The sequence below is a fragment of the Chelonia mydas genome, chromosome 5 (assembly GCF_015237465.2).
Source record: "Chelonia mydas isolate rCheMyd1 chromosome 5, rCheMyd1.pri.v2, whole genome shotgun sequence".
NCBI lineage: Eukaryota > Metazoa > Chordata > Testudines > Cheloniidae > Chelonia > Chelonia mydas.
The window spans coordinates 98,139,211-98,157,231 of record NC_051245.2 but is presented as its reverse complement, the minus strand read 5'-3'; the positions used below and the strand labels follow the sequence as shown (position 1 = coordinate 98,157,231).

General features: G+C 42.3%; 1 protein-coding gene and 1 long non-coding RNA gene across 13 annotated transcripts in view; one reads left to right on the top strand and one right to left on the bottom strand.

Moving 5' to 3' along the window:
* KANK1 (KN motif and ankyrin repeat domains 1) overlaps positions 1 to 18,021 on the bottom strand; it is a 166,558-nt gene that overhangs the window by 33,039 nt on the left and 115,498 nt on the right. The window contains exon 1 of one of the 12 annotated variants that reach the window (XM_043547233.1): positions 8,884 to 9,023. The exons of the other annotated variants lie outside the window; for them this stretch is intronic. The gene's annotated coding sequence lies outside the window, so the exon portion shown is untranslated. Of the gene's footprint in view, positions 1 to 8,883; positions 9,024 to 18,021 lie in introns of those variants that run through there. 12 annotated transcript variants of the gene reach the window in all.
* On the top strand, positions 12,832 to 14,551 carry LOC122465937. Its single transcript, XR_006291089.1, has 3 exons — positions 12,832 to 12,842; positions 12,876 to 12,880; positions 14,333 to 14,551. It is a non-coding gene; the product is annotated as an uncharacterized LOC122465937 (long non-coding RNA).

Sequence of the window (18,021 nt, the reverse complement as noted above, 5' to 3'; positions counted from 1 at the left end):
TCTAAACACTGCAGTCTTGCCAATTTCCATTAAATTATATCCTATCCGATGCACTGCACAAGAACTTCAGTATATTAAAGCACAGAGTCAGAGCTAGCATAGCCCACAGAAATTGCTTCTTCTCCCTGAATGGGAGATTCAAAGACTACAATGTTTAATTGATGGGTTCAAATTATTTAAAAGCCTTGGTATCATGTAAGCGTAAGCAATAGGAGACAAAGGGAGAATTTGGACAGATGTAGTTTCAGTTCAACATGCTAATTAAGACAAAAAATCACTACTGTATAGTGTCCTGGGAGGGTCAAGAAGTAGTGTATAGAAGAGAAGAAAGGCAGCCTGAAAACATTTTAAAAGCTTATTCTAAATCTAAGATGCCTTTAAGAATATACAGCTTGCATCTAAAAGGTTCTCTCTCCATATGTTTAGGGTACGTGCGCTCAAGCATTTTACCTTTAGTCTGATAACTATTTTAAAAAAACCTTTCCACTGAAATAATGTATGAATAATACATTCTCCAAGAATTATCACATAAAAAAAGATATAAGGAATGTTGCAAAGAAGCAGAACATTGGTATAACTGTGAAACCATATAATATTCTTATGTGCCAGACTCAGATTTAAAAGGTAACACAGAAAAGGGAGAAAAAAAAAAAAGGGGGTCTCTTTTTTGGTTCTTTGTTGTGTTTGCAAGGAACTTAATGGGTTTTCTGATTCCCCACACCCCCGCCCATTTGTTCTTCTATCTGAGGAATATCAAGTGAATAAGGAGAGGAAAAAAGCCTGTCAGGCCTTCCTTATGCCTTAAAGCAGCACCAAATCTCTTTTTTCCTTTCCAGATTTTTTTAAAAAGCATGGCAATAAATTTTACAATATTACCTTCCCCTCATCACCTACTCTAGCTAAGCAGGGAAAATGCAGGGAAGGAACCACTACCCTGGAGAGAGACAAGATTTCTCTTGTTTCCAGCCTTGCTACAACTGCTCCCAACTGGAAACGAAGAGGAGCTGATTTAGCTACAGCTGCTTCCCATAGAGAGTAAAGCTATGGACTTCCAGAACCTACTCTCCATCCCACCCTGAACTACCACAGCTGCAGAAGACGATGAGACTCCATTACCACTCCGAAATGAAAAGGAAGGGTTTGCCCTGGCTCTCCTGTTATAGAGAAATTCCATTTACAGTAAAGGTTCCTGGAGGACCTGCCGCCGAATTGCCGCCATGGGACACGGACTGCCCCCCCCATTCGGAATGCCGCCCCAAGCACCTGCTTGGAAAGCTGGTGCCTGGAGCCGGCCCTGTATATATATAATATTCTTAAACTAAAACAAAATTTGTCTTAATCTAAACCATATATGTATTTTACATTTTGGAAAAACACTAAGAGCTTTTTGGATAGCAACTTCTTTTTGATGTTAATAAAGTGAAATAAAGATCCAACACCCAGACACCATGGTGAAGGCTACAATACAAATGTTTGCAGTGAATAGCATTTTATTCCATTTTGGATGTTGCAGAACACCCACACACCTGCATGCTGTAGATGACTGTTCTATATTTTCTCCAATACCGCTATATCTGCTGTCTTTTATAAAAGTTTCCAGAGAAAACACAGCCCTCATGATGGAAGAGGATGGTGAAGATTTGTATATTATGTTAATTTGTTCTATGTTGGCAAAAAAGGGTAAACTCATGCAATATGTAGTCTTACATATTGTTTAGATATCCGCAGTACCTAATCCCATATTGGTGAGTTAAGGACCCAGCCTTAGGGCTTGTCTACACTTAAAAAGCTGAAGTGGCTATGCTGTGCTGTAGTGCTTCAGTGAAGATGCTACTTACATGGACAGGAGGGCTTCTCCCATCAGCTTAGGTAATCCACCTCCCCAAAAGGCAATAGCTATGTCGATGGAAGAAGCCCTTCTGTTGACATACCATTGTCTACACTAGAAGTTAGACGGTTTACTAGCAAAGACCAAGCCTTCGAATCAACGAGCATAAGGAAAGTGAGCTAAACAAAAGACTGTTCGTAATCACTATGTTGTGTTTGCATGTGAAGGGTCTTAGACCTGAGCAGTCCATTACATTTACTATAAACATCACAGTACTTTGGCAAAAGGGGTATAGTTAAGATGGATCATATGCCTTAACTCTTTACTCTTTCTATCTTAAGTGGGCCCATTAAGAAAACAAAGAATATAGGACATGATCCACAATCTGCTAAAGTCAAGAGGTGGGTCTTTCCACTGACTACACTGGGCTTTGGATTAGGCCCACAGTGAACAGGCTTTCTTCAACTGAATTAATTTTTCTCCCCAAAAAATCACCACATCATAGGAACAGTGTCAGTCGTGGCACTTTGGTCTGGTTCTAAGTGATCAAATAAATTCATTTGTTTATACATGTCCCATGACTATTTACTGCTCCATTTTTAGTTCCTAAAATAGTGGAACCATTTCTATAGCTCACAGGACAGAAGCTTTGGCTTTTCATAGAATCACAGAACTGGAAGGGATCTCGAGAGGTCATCTCGTCCAGTCCTCTGCAGTTCTGACTACTTGTGCCTGACCACGGTACAAGTAGTAATAGTTTTATTTTTTGAAACCGTGTTCAAGTGCCACCTTAGGACCCAATCCTGCACACACGTACGCATGTGCAGAGCTTCATGCATGTGAGGAGCCCTACTGAAATCAGCCTGACTATGCATGTGCTTAAGTTATATATGGGCATAAATAAGTGTTTGTAGGACTGGGGCCTTAGTAACATCGTTCAATTACAAAAAAGTTTACTTTCAGAGTAATGGTCCAACACAGTTTGATGACTTTCACGACACTATGTGAGACACCTTTTCCATATCAGTATTTACATTATCTTCACCACGAATGTCAACATATTTCTGGAGGTAACTGTGGTTATTTTAATTAACACAACCCATTGCGGGTGACTTCCGCAATTTACATTTCAGTTAGGTGTGCATGGATTAGATTTTTATTAGTAAGTATTGGCAAATGTAGATCTCACCCTACACACAAAAACTGATTAAAAAACGTTTCCATCAATAATCATCAAAATGTACAGCTAAGCAGCATTTTTCTAACTTTGCCTAAGAACTTTTATTAGAATTTGATTTAAGAATATTTACTTTACATATTTTGACATGCGAGGTTGACAATTGGTGTTTTAACTGTTATAAAACTAACTTTTTGCATATCAACATCTGCTATCATTAAAAAACTGTCTGCCCACCCCACAATTCCCCAAAGCTGTGAAAATTTAAATCAATAAAAATCATCAATATCTGTAAAATAAAAAAAAAATTGAATTCTGCCAAGTCTAATTTTAGTACTTGTAAAAAATGTGCCTAATAACTATGTCTACAAGGCACATGCTGTAAGTTGCTATTTAACAAAAAGACGCAAATGCAACAGACACACATAAGGGGGCAGAATTAAATTTGCTGTGGAAGACTTACCTTGGAATTTTCCAACTTTACATTCATGCTGAAGTAACTAAGGGCAATAAACAGTGGTTGGGGTGGGGGGTGGGGGGGGGGGGAGAGATCTCTCAAAGGGGAAGAGGAAAGAAAGATGAAGTATAAATAGTGCATTTTAAAAGTATTTTGCCAAAAATAGTTACATGCATTTATTTGAATGTTTGATCCTTATACGTTTGAGCTGAACTTCCTTTTTCTTTAAAAAATAAAAAACCTCCGAGCTGAGAAGTTGCAGCCCAAAAGGTGGCAATTTTGTAAAGTTATATGCCACTGCAACTCTAAGGTTAGCTCTGGCTGAGGAGACATTTTGATTTTAAAATCAAGAACAGCTAATGAGTAAGAGCATTCTGGTAAGAATAAATAAAGGGTGACGAGGCTAGTCTGGAAAATGAGTGCAGGATATAAGGAGTCACCCATGCTAATTAACACTAAATAAAGGATTATGCTTATTGATAAGGAATCGTTGCGCGCACACACAAAACATTGAACTAGGATTGTCTGCATTCAAATGCAATATGGTTCTTATCACACTCAAATCAATCTACCTTCTCTGTTAGTAATCCCCTCATTTGAGGCCTAAAAATTGTAGGCTGAAGCCTACTCTCTGTTTGTACTAGTTTTCCTGGTACAGCGCTAGTTTTGGTGATACTGTAGCACAGACACTTTGTAAGTGTACCTTCTGGCCACTGGAAAGATGACTTCAACTACAAGGCCTAAGCTGACGTACTTAGATCTACTTACCACGGGGTCCACACTATGTGATGTCGATGCAAGATACTCTCCCATCAACTCCCCTTGCACTTCTCGTTCAGGTGGAGTACAAGAGTTGACGGGAGAGCGATCTGCGGTCGATTTAGCGGGTCTCTTCACTAGACCCAGTAAATCAACCATTGATGCATCGATCGCTGCGCGTCGAACCCCTGGTAAGTGTAGACAAGCCCTAAGGTTGCTTTGTTCTGGTCCCTTTCCCATCTCTGTCTCAGGGCTTGTCTACACTTACTGGAGGATCGACACATGGCAATCGATGCATCGGCAGTTGATTTAGCAGGTCTAGTGAAAACCCACTAAATCGACTGCAGATCACTCTCCCATCAAGTCCTGTACTCCACCTGAACGAGAAGGGGAGTCAATGGGAAAGCGTCTCCCATCAACATAGCGTAGTGTGGACCCCGCGGTAAGTAGATCTAAGTACGTCGACTTCAGCTACCTTATTCACATACCCATAGTTACACAACTTCAGCTATGTCTACATTACCCACTGATCCAGTGGGGGGTCGATTTATCGCATCTAGTCTAGACGTGATAATCAACCCCCGAGCACTCTCCCGTCGACGCCTGTACTTCACCGCCGCCAGAGGCGCGGGCAGCCTCGACGGGGGACCAGCAGCAGTCGACTCACCATAGTGAAGACACCGCGGCTAGTAGATCTAAGTACGTTGACTTCAGCTACGTTATTCGCATAGCTGAAGTTGCGTAACTTAGATCGATCCCCCCACCGTAAACCAGGGCTTAGATCGATCTCCCCCCTGTAGTGTAGACAAGGCCTTACAGACATCAAGGGAAGTGGAGTAGCAGTAGGCAGGAAACACAGAGCATGGGTGGGAAGGAGTACAGATGCTATATCCCAACTGTTCCCAGGGCAGGAAATATTGCTGGAGGCCTCTATTAAAGCTGTCATCGTGCATTCTCTCTCATTAGTTGTCACTAATGCCTCAGCACAATGGCTCATCCCCACTAGTCCTCACTGCCCACAGAGACATCAGCTGGCATCCCCCCCCCAAATTCCAGAGCTCCCTGGAAAAAGGGCAATCAGAAGAAAGTGGGAAGCTCTCATAGACTGGAGGGAGCGTCACAGAAGGCAAGTTTTGGCTCATCACAGTCTCTCTGCCTTCAGAAAAGCTGCTTGAACAAATTGACTTTCTCTCTCTCTCTCTCTCAAATGTTGTGCTGCTGCATAAGAACTACCTGGTGAATCTGCAGGCTCCTTTTGCCTTTAGCGATCTCCATATCCAAGCACTGACATCCCAATCCAGCCTACTTTGCTTCCAAAACCAGATGCAAACAAAGCAAGTTCAGGCGCCCTGCTATTTTCAAGCATACTCTAAAATTGCAACTTTCTGCATCTCTCATGATTTATCTACTTGAGGATGCACCTCCATCATCTGATAATATTTATTTTATTCCACTCACTTTATGACATGCCTACCCACTTGTTCTAGGCACATGTGTCATAAAAACTAACGTATAAAATGTACAAGATCAATCAATGAAAAAATAAACTCCACCTTATCCATATTAACCTGTCATGACGATCAACACCCCCCCCTCCCCACAATTACACACTTCTCAAAAGCCTGAATGGAAAAAGGCCTTAAAGTTTGCCTTGTCAACTGACTCTGGCGCTGCTGAAGTAGAGGAAAAGCCAGTGCTGGACTGGCAGGTAACTTCATGAGAATGCCAACTGCCCCTTCCTTTAAGTCACAGGGGACTGGACTAGTTTAAGCGCCGCAGCTGATTTCAGCAACCACAACACCTCCAGGTTGTGAGCTTTGTATACCAATGGCAGGCATGGGGCAACAATATCTTGTTACTTTTCCCAGTTGCTCCTCTAAGTTTTGTCTAAACTGAGTCAAGTAACCAGCCTGAAAGCCACAGATTGCCACTTAGCACTAGGCAAATCACTCATCCACACAGACTAGTCTGAGGGAGATGGAGATATCAAGCTGGGTGAGAAGCAGCACAGAGAACAGGGGTTCTCAGCCTTTTCCTTTCAGAGCACCCCCCCCCAACCTACTATAAAAACTCCACGGCCCTGTGGCTGGGAGGTTTGGGGGGGGGGGGGGGAGAGCGGGGAGGGGTGGCAGCACCAGGATTCAGCTGTGGGGGCCTCTGGATTTCAGCTGTGTGTGTGTGGGGTTACTGCTCTGTGGGGCTGAGGGGGGGTCTCAAGGTCTCGGGGCTTTAGCCACACTGGGAGGTGGGGGTGGCTTAGGGATTTAGCCTCGTGGGGTGGCTTCTGCCCTGCAGGGCGGTTTCTGCCGGGGCTTCTGCCCCATGGGCTGCTGAGGCTTACGGCTCCGGGCTTTAACCCCCCCAAGGCAGGGGCGGGGGGGTCCACCCCAGAGGGTTCCAGGACTCAGGACTCCAAGCTTCAGCCGCTGGGGCTCTGAGCAACCCTGCTTGGTGGACCCCCTGAAAAGGCCTGGGGACCTCCAAAGGGCCACAAACCCCTGGTTGAGAACTGCTGACAGAGGATGAAGCTGCCCATGTTTCCTTCCTAGTTACCCTATTGGGTGCATTTTCACTAGGAAAAATGTTGCATTCTTAATTCACGTTAGTTAACTCCGTAACTAACATGAGGTAAAATCCCAGTGAAGACTAGGCAGACTGACTTTAACACAAGTTAAAAGACAATCTGCCTGGTCGCCACTAGGATTTCACCTCATGTTTGTTACTGTGAGTTACCTGACTTGAGTTGAAAATACAACTTTTTCTTAGCAAACACAAGCCCATACACACATTGAACAGGATGGCAACAGAAGGGAACCCTGTGAAACTCTGCTAAGAAAGCTCTCGATGCAGAGGAAAGTAGCTAACCAATAACCCCTTGAATCTGTCAAAACGAAAGGAACACAGCCACTCATCCACTTCTGCTGGGGTCCAAAGGCAGGTCACCACTTCCTTCTGGTCGTCTGTATAAGCACACACACCTCCCATCTATCATCAACAGATTACCAACCAACTGCATTCATGCAGTCTTTCAACCCAGCCCAGACCTAAAGCCGAATCAGCTAAAATCATGGACAAACACTACTTCAGATTCTGCTGGAAAGGTCTTGACACAGCCTTCTCAATAACATTCCATAACAAAAAGAGAGAGTAATGAGACTGGGCACAATATCGGTCAAAAGGGTCTAATTAGTGCTTCCTTAAAGAGAGAACGTGTTGACAAGCAACTTCAATGGCTCCAGAATCTTCTTGCTAGCTTTTGCCAGTCAGGACGGACACAGATAAAATGCAGGTCTTAACTAGAGAGCTTCTCCCATCCCATATCTATATCCCAAACCTAACCCTCAAACCAAGACTTCAATCAATTACATCAGCTGAAACTCAAGCAAAGGCAGCTGCATTTGTCTCCTACCCAGACACAGCTGTGTACTCAGAGAAACAGATTGAGTTTATTATGTCATTACCTTTCTAAGTTTATTAACCTCTGAAGAGGTGGGCAGTTGGGAACAGTTAAACAGGGTTACTATTATAGGGAAAGGGTCACCATAAGGAAAGTGTCCAATCTCTTCAGGATATATAAGCTTACTGTATGAAACTATTGCAGAGACCCCCATTTCCAGGTCACCCCTCTCTGAAGCTGTAAGGTCAACTGGAAAAAACCTGTCTTATCCGATAACGATTCCACAAATATTTTCACTTGTAAGTACTGGGACAGCTACTTTTGGTAAGTGCTCATGCCAGTAAGAAAAGTGATATACTCTACATGCTCTCAGTATGCAATTTCAAAAACAGTTTAGCTTTGTTTTTCCATTTGAAAATCCAGCACAGATTCCTCACTTGGGATTAGATACGTGCTGCAGTTGATACTTTAAAACAAAAGCTGTTTGTATTATCTGAAAACAAAATATCTGAACCATTGTTTGAACAAGACAAAAAAAACCAACCAAAGAAAACAAAAAAACCCACAAAACAAAAAACACCTTTTCTCCATACTTGGATAGCTCCGACTGCTGACCTGATTTTTTTCAATCTTTATTTTTTTTTATAAAGTTAAGCATCAGCTAGAGTAAGTATATAAAATATCTGCCTAAAAGGTAGTTTTATGAGCAAATTATAAATAGCTGAAAACAGTGGTTTAGAAGTAGATCACTAGCAGCACAATCAAGCCACCCAAAGGAGATTTTGCTACTTCTGCTGTCGAGACCTTGATATAAGTAAGTATGTCTGGCGCTTCATGCACCTGAAGATAAAAAGTACCCTGATATATAAGCACATCTCTGAACAGAAAATATGCATCCTTTCAAGAAACTAACTACTCAGTGTGTAACAAACACAGGACAACAAAAACAACAAGAACCCTGACCAGAGTTGACGCAAACCATAAACACAAACTTTCTTCAGTGTGCAGCCTAACACAATGCCACCCTGTCAAAGAGAACAGTCGAAACTTTATGTTAAAACAAACAGACCAAACCACAGCAAGAATGTATGCAACTAATGTGCATGTACCAGGACTTGGTGGTTGGCTTTCAATTACACCACTTGCCGGGGGGGTGGAGGGGGGGGATTTTTTTTTAATTCTTTTTTTTTTTTTTTACCAATGGCAAACAAAGCTAACATCCATTTTCCCCTCTAACTTCTCCTCTATTTGACAGCCTTACTTACCATTCCGCGAAGAGGTAATTGTTGAATGTTTCAGTGTTTCGTTTTCAGGAAATTAAGTCTGAAGAACACTTTTCCTCAGCCTTAAAGGGAATGCGTACTCCTGACACATCAGCAGGCAAGGAGCCCAGGGTTTGCTACAGAGAATTTATTTATACTCTTTTGGAATTTCCTGACAAAATTCTAGTCTGCCTGCCAGCCATAGAAGCTTAGTTCCAATGTTTTTCTTTGCATTATAGACTGTGATAATTGACACTGAGGACTACTCCTCACAATGATTTAAATTTATAAAAACAAACAATGACAAACGTACTGTACTAAAACATAAGCAAAAAAGGACTAAATATTTCTGATGATGTCAAACTAGGAAAGAATGAAAAGCTGTGATGATTTCTCTTACTCATTCCCCTCTCCTCCCTGCTGTCTGTTGGTTTCTCTCTCTCTCTGTCACACACACACACAGACACACACAGAGATAATTTGGGCAAATAATTATCTCTGTTGTAGCTGCCATCATCCTAGTGCACTCTGCTTTTGTTTACTCTGGTCTAATACAACTTATAATTTGAAGGATAAAAATAAAACCTTTCTATATAAATTAGACACAAGCATTTTTCTTTTTCAATGAAATGGTCAAACTACAGTTGGTGCCTTTCTCATTGAGACAAGTTGTTTTAAAATGATACATAAGCTTATTTGGTTTCATAGCGATATGATATCCCTCCAAACTCAAGTCAATGTAATTGGGAATCAGCCTAGATATTTTAATTCACAGCATCTTAGGGCTAGTCTACACTGACAACATTAAAGCGCTGCCGTGGCAGAGAGCTCTCCCAGCGCTCTAAAAAACCCACTTCCATGAGGGGCGTAGCTCCCAGCGCTGGTGCACTGTCTACACTGGCGCTTTACAGGGCTGAAACTTGCTGTGCTTAGGGGGATGTTTTTTCACACCCGAGCGAGAAAGTTGCAGTGCTGTAAAGCGCCAGTGTAGACAAGCCCTTAAAGAGATTCCTGAATCTCTCAGCTAAGCCTCTTTTCATCTCTGCCTAAAATGCAGACTGTAAACATCAACCGAACAAGATTACACTACAACAAACCCCGGTTGACTAAACAAAGATTCCCAAGTTAGGCTCCTCCCTCCCCCAATTGTTAAGGAAGGAAAAAGAACTTTTCTATGCCTCTGTAGGATTCAGGGAGAAGACTCTGTTCTTCCCTAGAAAGGAACAGTGGATGTGGGAAGCGTGTCTAGGACAATGCCTCTATGTGCTCCACAGCTTCACTGGACTCCCTTGTGTAGTTCTCCAGGGTACATCTACCATGCTGGAAATTCCTCAACACACAGAAGAGTGTGAAAAACACCCAGTAGCCACAGGCAGCTAAGTGGTGCGAAAGGGACAGGCCGTGGCCACCTGCACAGCACATGGACCTCAGACACTTTACAAATGAGAGCACGAGGCAGATGCTAAGTTCTGGTGCAGTAATAATATAACCAGAGTAGTATTTTTTTTAAAGTAATGGAGTAGCGAGATCTGTTTTATAAAGGGGCAGTGAGTTGGTTGAGCTTGTTTTGGGCTTGAGCTGCTTCTTTTAAAATTTGATTTTGCTCTTTTTTTAAAAAATCTAACCTGGCAATGCTGTGAGTCTGTCGGCAGGGAAAGTGGAATTGCTGAGCCTGCCCCCACACTCACGTTGCAGCAGTGGCTTGTGTGGCTCCGGTCCCACAGGGGTGGCTGCGCTTGGCTCCCTGCTTGAGTTTGGCTAAGCCACCCCTCCGTCATGATAACGGGGGTGGGGGAAGGGGTTCCGGCTGCACCAATCTGAGTGAGTGGTACTGGAACCCCATGCACAAAGTTGCAATGCCACTCACACAAATTTGACATGGCTAGCCGCAATCAAAGGGATCAGGCCAAACCTGTGGTGTGCTGTGATCTCTGAGGTCACGAAACCAAGAGCATGGCCCAGCCAGCTCCATAGGACAGGAGCTGCTGCTATGGTACACATGGTGTACTTATTACATTAATGTGTATTATATATTGTGGGTAAGAAATATTTAGTAATCCAGATTTTTTTTCCACTAAAGCTTGTTTACTGGGTAGCGACAGGCAATCAAAGTGGGTCCTAAGCCCAAAAAGGTTAAGAACCTCTGCTCTAGTGGTATGATACTCTGGCTCACCAGCAATGGAACAGAATACATACCAGTAAAACACGATACCCATACCCATCCATACATTCTACTGTCAGCTGGGACTGGAACTGTGGTGAACAGCAGAGAGTAAGTTCCTCCAGATGTCCGAACGTGACAGTGTTTAATTGACCGTCCGCAGGCACAGATGCCCGCAAGTCCCAGTGGCTGCGGTTCACCGTTCCCGGTCAATGGAAGCTGCGGGAAGAGGCACGTGCCTGCGGATGGTCAATGTAAACACTGTCTTGTGGCCCGCCAGCGGATTACCCTGACGGGCTGCGTGTGGCCTGCCGGGGCCCCAGGTTGCCAACCACTGCTCTAGAAGAAAAGGGAAGTGGAGACCCCTCGCAGCAGCATCCCACGCAGGCTGAGCATTAGAAACTGTGTTAGAAGAATATTGTATCAGTAGTGTTTCCCCAGTTTCTGTTTGAATGCCTCTGCCCTCTATTTACTAGATCTTATTGCTGTACTTCACCCTCAAAAATGAGAGATGTCATGACAACAAGTGAGGAAAATTTTTTAGCCAAAAAACTTTTGTCAAAAAATGCAGATTCAGCTCACATGAAATATTTAGTGAATTGATGTAGAATTTGGTGAACGATTTGGGTTAAAAAAAATATTCCTAAAACATTGACATGTTTTCTTTCAACATGCAACATTTCAATTTTTTGATACAAAATTGTTTTGTTTAAAAATGTACTTGAATTTTATTTTTAAAAAGTTTAAAAAAAGCTCAAAAACCAAACAAAACACTGCATTGCAGGTTGAATTAAATGTTTTAATGCACAACGCGTTATGTTTTTTCCTTTTCCGTTTGCTAAAGTTTTTTTGCCACCAAACCAAAACAGAGAGTTAATCTTAGCGCTCTGGTCACTACATTTGTGCCACAGAGGCAGCAGTATGTCACATTGCACATCTCACATGCTCAGGCCTGGTCTACATGAATATTTTTTGCACTGGTGCAACCGCACTGACATGAACGTATAATGTAGACTCACGGCCCCAGTTGAAAATGGGCCTTGTACCAGTATTGTGTGTGTACGCTGACATGAAAGTTGCTACACACCAACATGAACACCCCCCCCAAACTAGCCCGCAGGGAGACTATCTGAGCTGTATTTTAAGGGACATCCTGTATTTGTTCCCTAATATCAACCTGTATTCAGTAAGGAGCAAAGTAATATTTAACGAGATGAAAAAGAATTTGTTCAAGCATTGATCATGAGTAGACTCACACCCTTGTAATATAAATCCAGGATTTTCTAACATGAAGAAAAAATGTTTTGGGGGGAGTGGTCTCTTAAAAATAAGCTTTGTCCAATTGTCTTTTATTTCCTTGAAATACAGGTGGTCACTGTATACATACTGCAACCCAGACCTCTCCCAGCTGTCATCCCGCTGTCAGGTGAACGCAGAGCAGATCTAAAGTTGATTCAAGAAGAAAGGAGGAAGTAACAATAAGTATCTAGACAGAGTAAACAAAATTTTGCCCATAGTAATAAGCAGAAGTATGTGCCCAAATCTTGGGTGGAAACCAAACAACTAACGCCTCTTGCTGATGTGTCAATGCACAATCTCCCTCACTCTTCATTGTGTACAGCTAATTGAGCAGTACGTAGGCAGCTGGGACCATGCCCACATTTGGTTTTTACAGTACTCCAGAGTATAGGCCCAGTTAGAAAGGTGGCCAAACCCTGCATCACCCATTCCATGTAGAATGCTGCTCTCAGTGTTCTTCTGTACAGGATTCTTGCCTGGGGAGAAATCAGACCTAAAATTTGTCCCTTTCAAGCAATTACCAATTTCATTTAAGAAAAAGTAATTCACAGGAAGCCTCTGAACTACTAGTACAAATGTCTGGTTTGAGCAACAGGTTCTTAAGATTGGTAAAAGAAAAATAGGACAGCCCATCTTTAGTTTTTTTCCATAGGAGTTTGTTGGATACAGGAAAAATCACAAAAATAGAATACATGCATGAAAATGAAACAGTTCCCTCCTTTCCCCCCAAACTTGAAGTTATGCTCAAAAGTAGATGTCAAAATTCTTTTGGAAAAAACTGAGTAATGAAAACACATATTAAAGGATAGCAAAGCATTTTGGAAAGGGAAAGAGAACAGCAGCTGTACCCACATGTTCCATCTGCTTATAATTATTTTGTGGTTTCAAGTGCTTGACATCTGACAGAGAACTCTCCCATCCAAGATCACACACCCATAATAGACCTTCTTCAAAGTTCTCTCAGTAATTCACCAGACCCAAGAGTTCTGCCATAAACATAAGAGGAGAAAAAAATATCTGCAAATGTGTCAGAATTTCCTCCACAGGTTGATTGCACATGTTGACATCTATTTGGACTAATGAATATTAAAACCAAAGGCAGAGATTATGTGTTTATTCACTCTCTTGGCCTTCCAGATTATTACGGTGCCAAACAAAAACATTCAGCTACTGTTTACAGTGGAAGGAAAAAAAAAAAAAAGCCAGAGAACAGCACTAATGACTGAGAACCTGATCTGTCAGCAGAAAACAGAGGACCCAGTGTATAGACAGGTGTCTATTGGTGGCCATTCTGGCTTCATAGAACAACAGACTATATCGCACCCTCTTCCAAAACAAAAACCAGACAGAGCAAGAGACACAGGTCCAAGTGCAAGCTGGACAGGATTCACCTCCGACATTTGTCCAAGAGGGTCTTTATTCCACCATGGATGGAAAAATATAGATGAAGTTCTCGCTTTTTAAAATGTTGTTCAGAATACCCCATTCCCTACCTCTTTTTAAAAGGAGCATCTCACTAAAATTTGTGCCTATTTAGTGTATAAAATGTCAAACGTATTTTTGTCTTAAATAATTGCTTTTAAAGACTTTAAACTTTAGCAGATATACCAATGATCGAAGCAGATTTATGGTCACCTTTCCAGCCAGCCCTAACTCAGCCTCTAAGCTTCCACATGCAAAAACTGCTTTTAAGTATGCAAATAACAATTTAAGTGAACAGATTGAGTACTTAGCTACTCTAGTTGCATGTGCAAACATCAATTTGCATGTGCCCATAGAGAAATACAGCTGAAAACATGACTCTTTATGTGATGAAATGTCCGCTTAGTTTACTTACATGCCTGTATAAACTGAGCATGCACTTTTGATGGCCAAGTGGGGGAGCTAGTGTCAATAAATGATTAGAGCTATTAGCATATTGTTAATGATTCCCCTGTTCAAACTCTTGTAAACTGGAGTAATAGAAACAGGGTGAACTTTAATAGTGCAGAGTACAAGGTCATGCATTTAGGGACTAACAACAAGAATTTCTGCTATAAGCTGGGGACGTATCAGTTCGACGTGACAGAAGAAAAAGACCTGGCTGTATTGGTTGTTCACAGGATGACTATGTGATGCGGGTGTGGAAAAGGCTAATGCAAACCTAGGATGCATCAGGCGATGTATTTCCAGTAGAGACAGTGAAGTGTTAGTACCGTTATACAAGGCACTGGTGAGACCTCATCTGGAAGACTGTGTGCAGTTCTGGTCTCCCATGTTTAAGAAAGATGAATTCAAACTTGAATAGGTACAGAGAAGGCTTGAAATTAGGTGAAGGTTTCTAATCATCAGAGGAGTTAAGTTCTGGAACAGACTTCCAATGGGAGCTGGCCGGGGGGGGGGGGGGGGAGGGGAGAACTTAAAGACTGAACTTGATAAGTTTATGGAGGAGATGGTATGATGAGACTGCCTATGATGGCATGTAGCCCATCTGCGACTGCAAGCAGCAAATGTCACCAACGACCGGGATGGGACACTAGATGGGGAGGGCTCCCAGTTACTATAGAGAATTCCTTCCCAGGTGTCTGGCTGGTGGGTCTTGCCCACACGCTCAGGGTCTAACTCATCACCATATTTGGGATCAGGAAGGAATCTCCCCCCGGGTCAGAATGGCAGAGACCCGGGGGTGAGGTGGGGTTGGGGAGGTTTGCCTTCTTCTGAAGCATCAGACATGGGTCACTTGCAGATTTAAATTATGTAAATGGTGAATTCTCTGTAACTTTAAGTCTCTACACCATGATTTGAGGACTTCAGTAACTCAGCCAGAGGTTAGGGGTCTGTTACAGGAGTGGGTGGGTGAGGTCCTGTGACCTGCAATGTGCAGGAGATCAGATTAGATGATCATGATGGTCCATTCTGGCCTTAAAATTTATGAGTGTCCTTCAAGAATGTAATTGCTCTGACACCAGACCAGTGCTGTGCACTCACGGCTCAATGTCACCTTTTAAAACAAACCTTAGCAGGAGTCTTTATTACAGAAGTCAGAATGCCAGTTTAAGTGAGAGGAGACTAATTTGAGCCATAAGACGTATGCAATGTTGTTTAGCATAAGATTGTTTAGCATAAGTAGTTAACACATATTTCAAGGGACCATTTAAGGTGAAGTGGCCGTTATGCCATAAGATGCAGTGCAGGCCCTTTTTCGGTAAGCAGGATAGTCATGGCTCATCATATTTTGACTCAGATACCATATGATCTTTGCTCATGACACCCTCTGAGCACACCTGTGGAGAACATGGGAAATTTCTGGACTGTTTTTATGAAAAGTAAGTATAAGACTCAGTTTCCCCCATTTCCTTTTGTATTGTTACCCACTAGGAATGAAGGAGGTAATTTCTTTCTTGGGACACAGCAGAGGGAAAGCAACGAAGTGACTGGGTGTTCACCACATAGACATTGGGCTGAGGTAGGGGTGGGTATGAATGGTCTGTCAAGACCAGTTAACATATATATGGAGTTACCTTGGAGATACAATGGAAGATGAAGGACTGGATATTAACTGCAATGTGGGCAGAACATGTGGAAACAGCATGACTGGAGCTTGAGATAAAGAACAGACATGGGAGCAGACTCTAGTAAGAATGCTGCTAACGAATGAACTAGGGGGTGGAATCCTGGAATCCTGGATGTTTGGGCGAGACGGGTGGACTGTGCTGGATCATGCATGTGCAGGTAAGCTTTGCTTTACCTTTCTAACTCAATGTCCCTACATACTGTATTGCAGTTGACTAATAAGTGGCATCATGTTTTGAACAGGCTGTCCTGTGTCGCTGCAACACATCTGCTGGCTGTAGAGCTCACAAGAGGGCAAGTCTCCAGCAGAGTTTTAGACCTGTGGAAGGAGCCATTGTGACAAACGGATGTGCTGAAACCAGAGCCTCAGTCTCGGAGTTGCAGAGCCACGGGGGCTTCACCCTTGTAAAAAGCAGAGCCTCAGGGCCTAGCACTGAGAAGGGTACACTTCCAGAGACTGTATAAAAGCCAGAGCCATAGCATGCTTTGTGGATCTGTGACAAAACCTTTATGTAAAAGGTTCGGAGACACTTAACACTAACGTGTGTGTGTGGGGGGGGAATTTAAAAAAAAAAAAATCCACAGTTGCAGTGAGGAAGGAATGAGTTATTGAACCTTGAAAAATATGCACTGGCTTTTTCCACAATGCTTTTCCAGGGAAAGATGTAAAATAATTTCACATCTATGTTCGCTGCCATGCCTGTGACAGATATGACAATTTCCTGCAATACCTTTGGAAGATCTTATTGAATTAAGTATCTTTGGAGTCCATCGTATTAAATGCAAAGGCTGCATATTATTATGAGCATGGATGATCGGTAGACTACATTGAACAATGTGGCAGCCAAGTATGAACTTTTGGGACAACACATGTGAAGTGGATTTTCAAGCAAATTTCTAGGGGTAGGTAATCTATTCACTGACCATAGGATGTTCCTGTTTATTCAAATAAGGCAGGCAAAAATTGTGAATGAAAAGGAAAGAGGAGCTCCAGGAAGTTCCATATTCAAAATATTTGTTCTCTGTAAATTACCACACACAGCATATAGGGTACAGTACAGTAGTATAATAAAATAAAATGCAATAAAAGTCACATTCATAAAAAGTCAAACGACAGGACAAATAGGGAAGGGTTATCAGCGGGGCAGTAGCAATACTGTCCACTTTGGAGGGAAAAGATGTCTAGATGTTTGTAACTGGACAGAAATGAAGCGAGATGGATGTGAAACACCAGCATTGGTCACTCTAAATCCGAATTTTGGGATCTCTAAAAAACTGGTTGTGTCCAAGCTCAGACCAGGATCCAACAGAACAAGTCTCCAGGAGGAAGTCTGTAATTTAAAGTCTATCCAGCCAACTAAGAACTGTGTTATTCAGACATTCCTACTATTCTAAGCACCATGTGCTGTAATGTGTATCATATGGATAACAAGTTCAACCATTTATTTCAATAACTGTGATAGTTATAAATTTGGATGAAAGAAGAAGGAAGCATGAGCATGTTCACATACAAAGTTACATCCCATTGGGAGCAAAGTGGAATTTCATTTTAGGAGGAAAGATTACAAGATATGGGGGTAATGCTGAAGTATGCAGTGTGAGAACTAACTTACTCCCTAGTACTGTTGAGAAAGCAAAATCTGGTAGAGGCTGTTTTTATGTAATCTTTGGTCTTATGTACTACACAAAAGGGTGTGGAGTGAGTAAAATATTACAATAGCTCAAGTAAGGACATTCCTTCATTCATTTCTGTTGCAGAATTATTAACTGGAACGAGATTAAACTCAGACATCAGGCACTAAATTACAAGCTGTCAACTAACTACTTCCATTAAGTCGATGGGTTTAAAAAGCTAGAAAACAGTGACAATCCTACAGATAATTCCCAACCTCTTTTCCCAGGAGAAGCTCAGAGGAAAGTGTCAGGAATACTACAGAACAGTGCCAGAAAAATATTTTTGTATCAAATGGATACAGGAAGACGTGGGACTCTTGTATCTGCACTTAACATTGTCAGGTGGTAAAAGCTCATCACTGATTTTGTTCCCCGCCCTGCAAGTCTCAGGAGAGTTTATTCTAGTGCTTCCTCTGAGACAACTGCATGCACATCTACTGCTGTCTCCTGTGTGT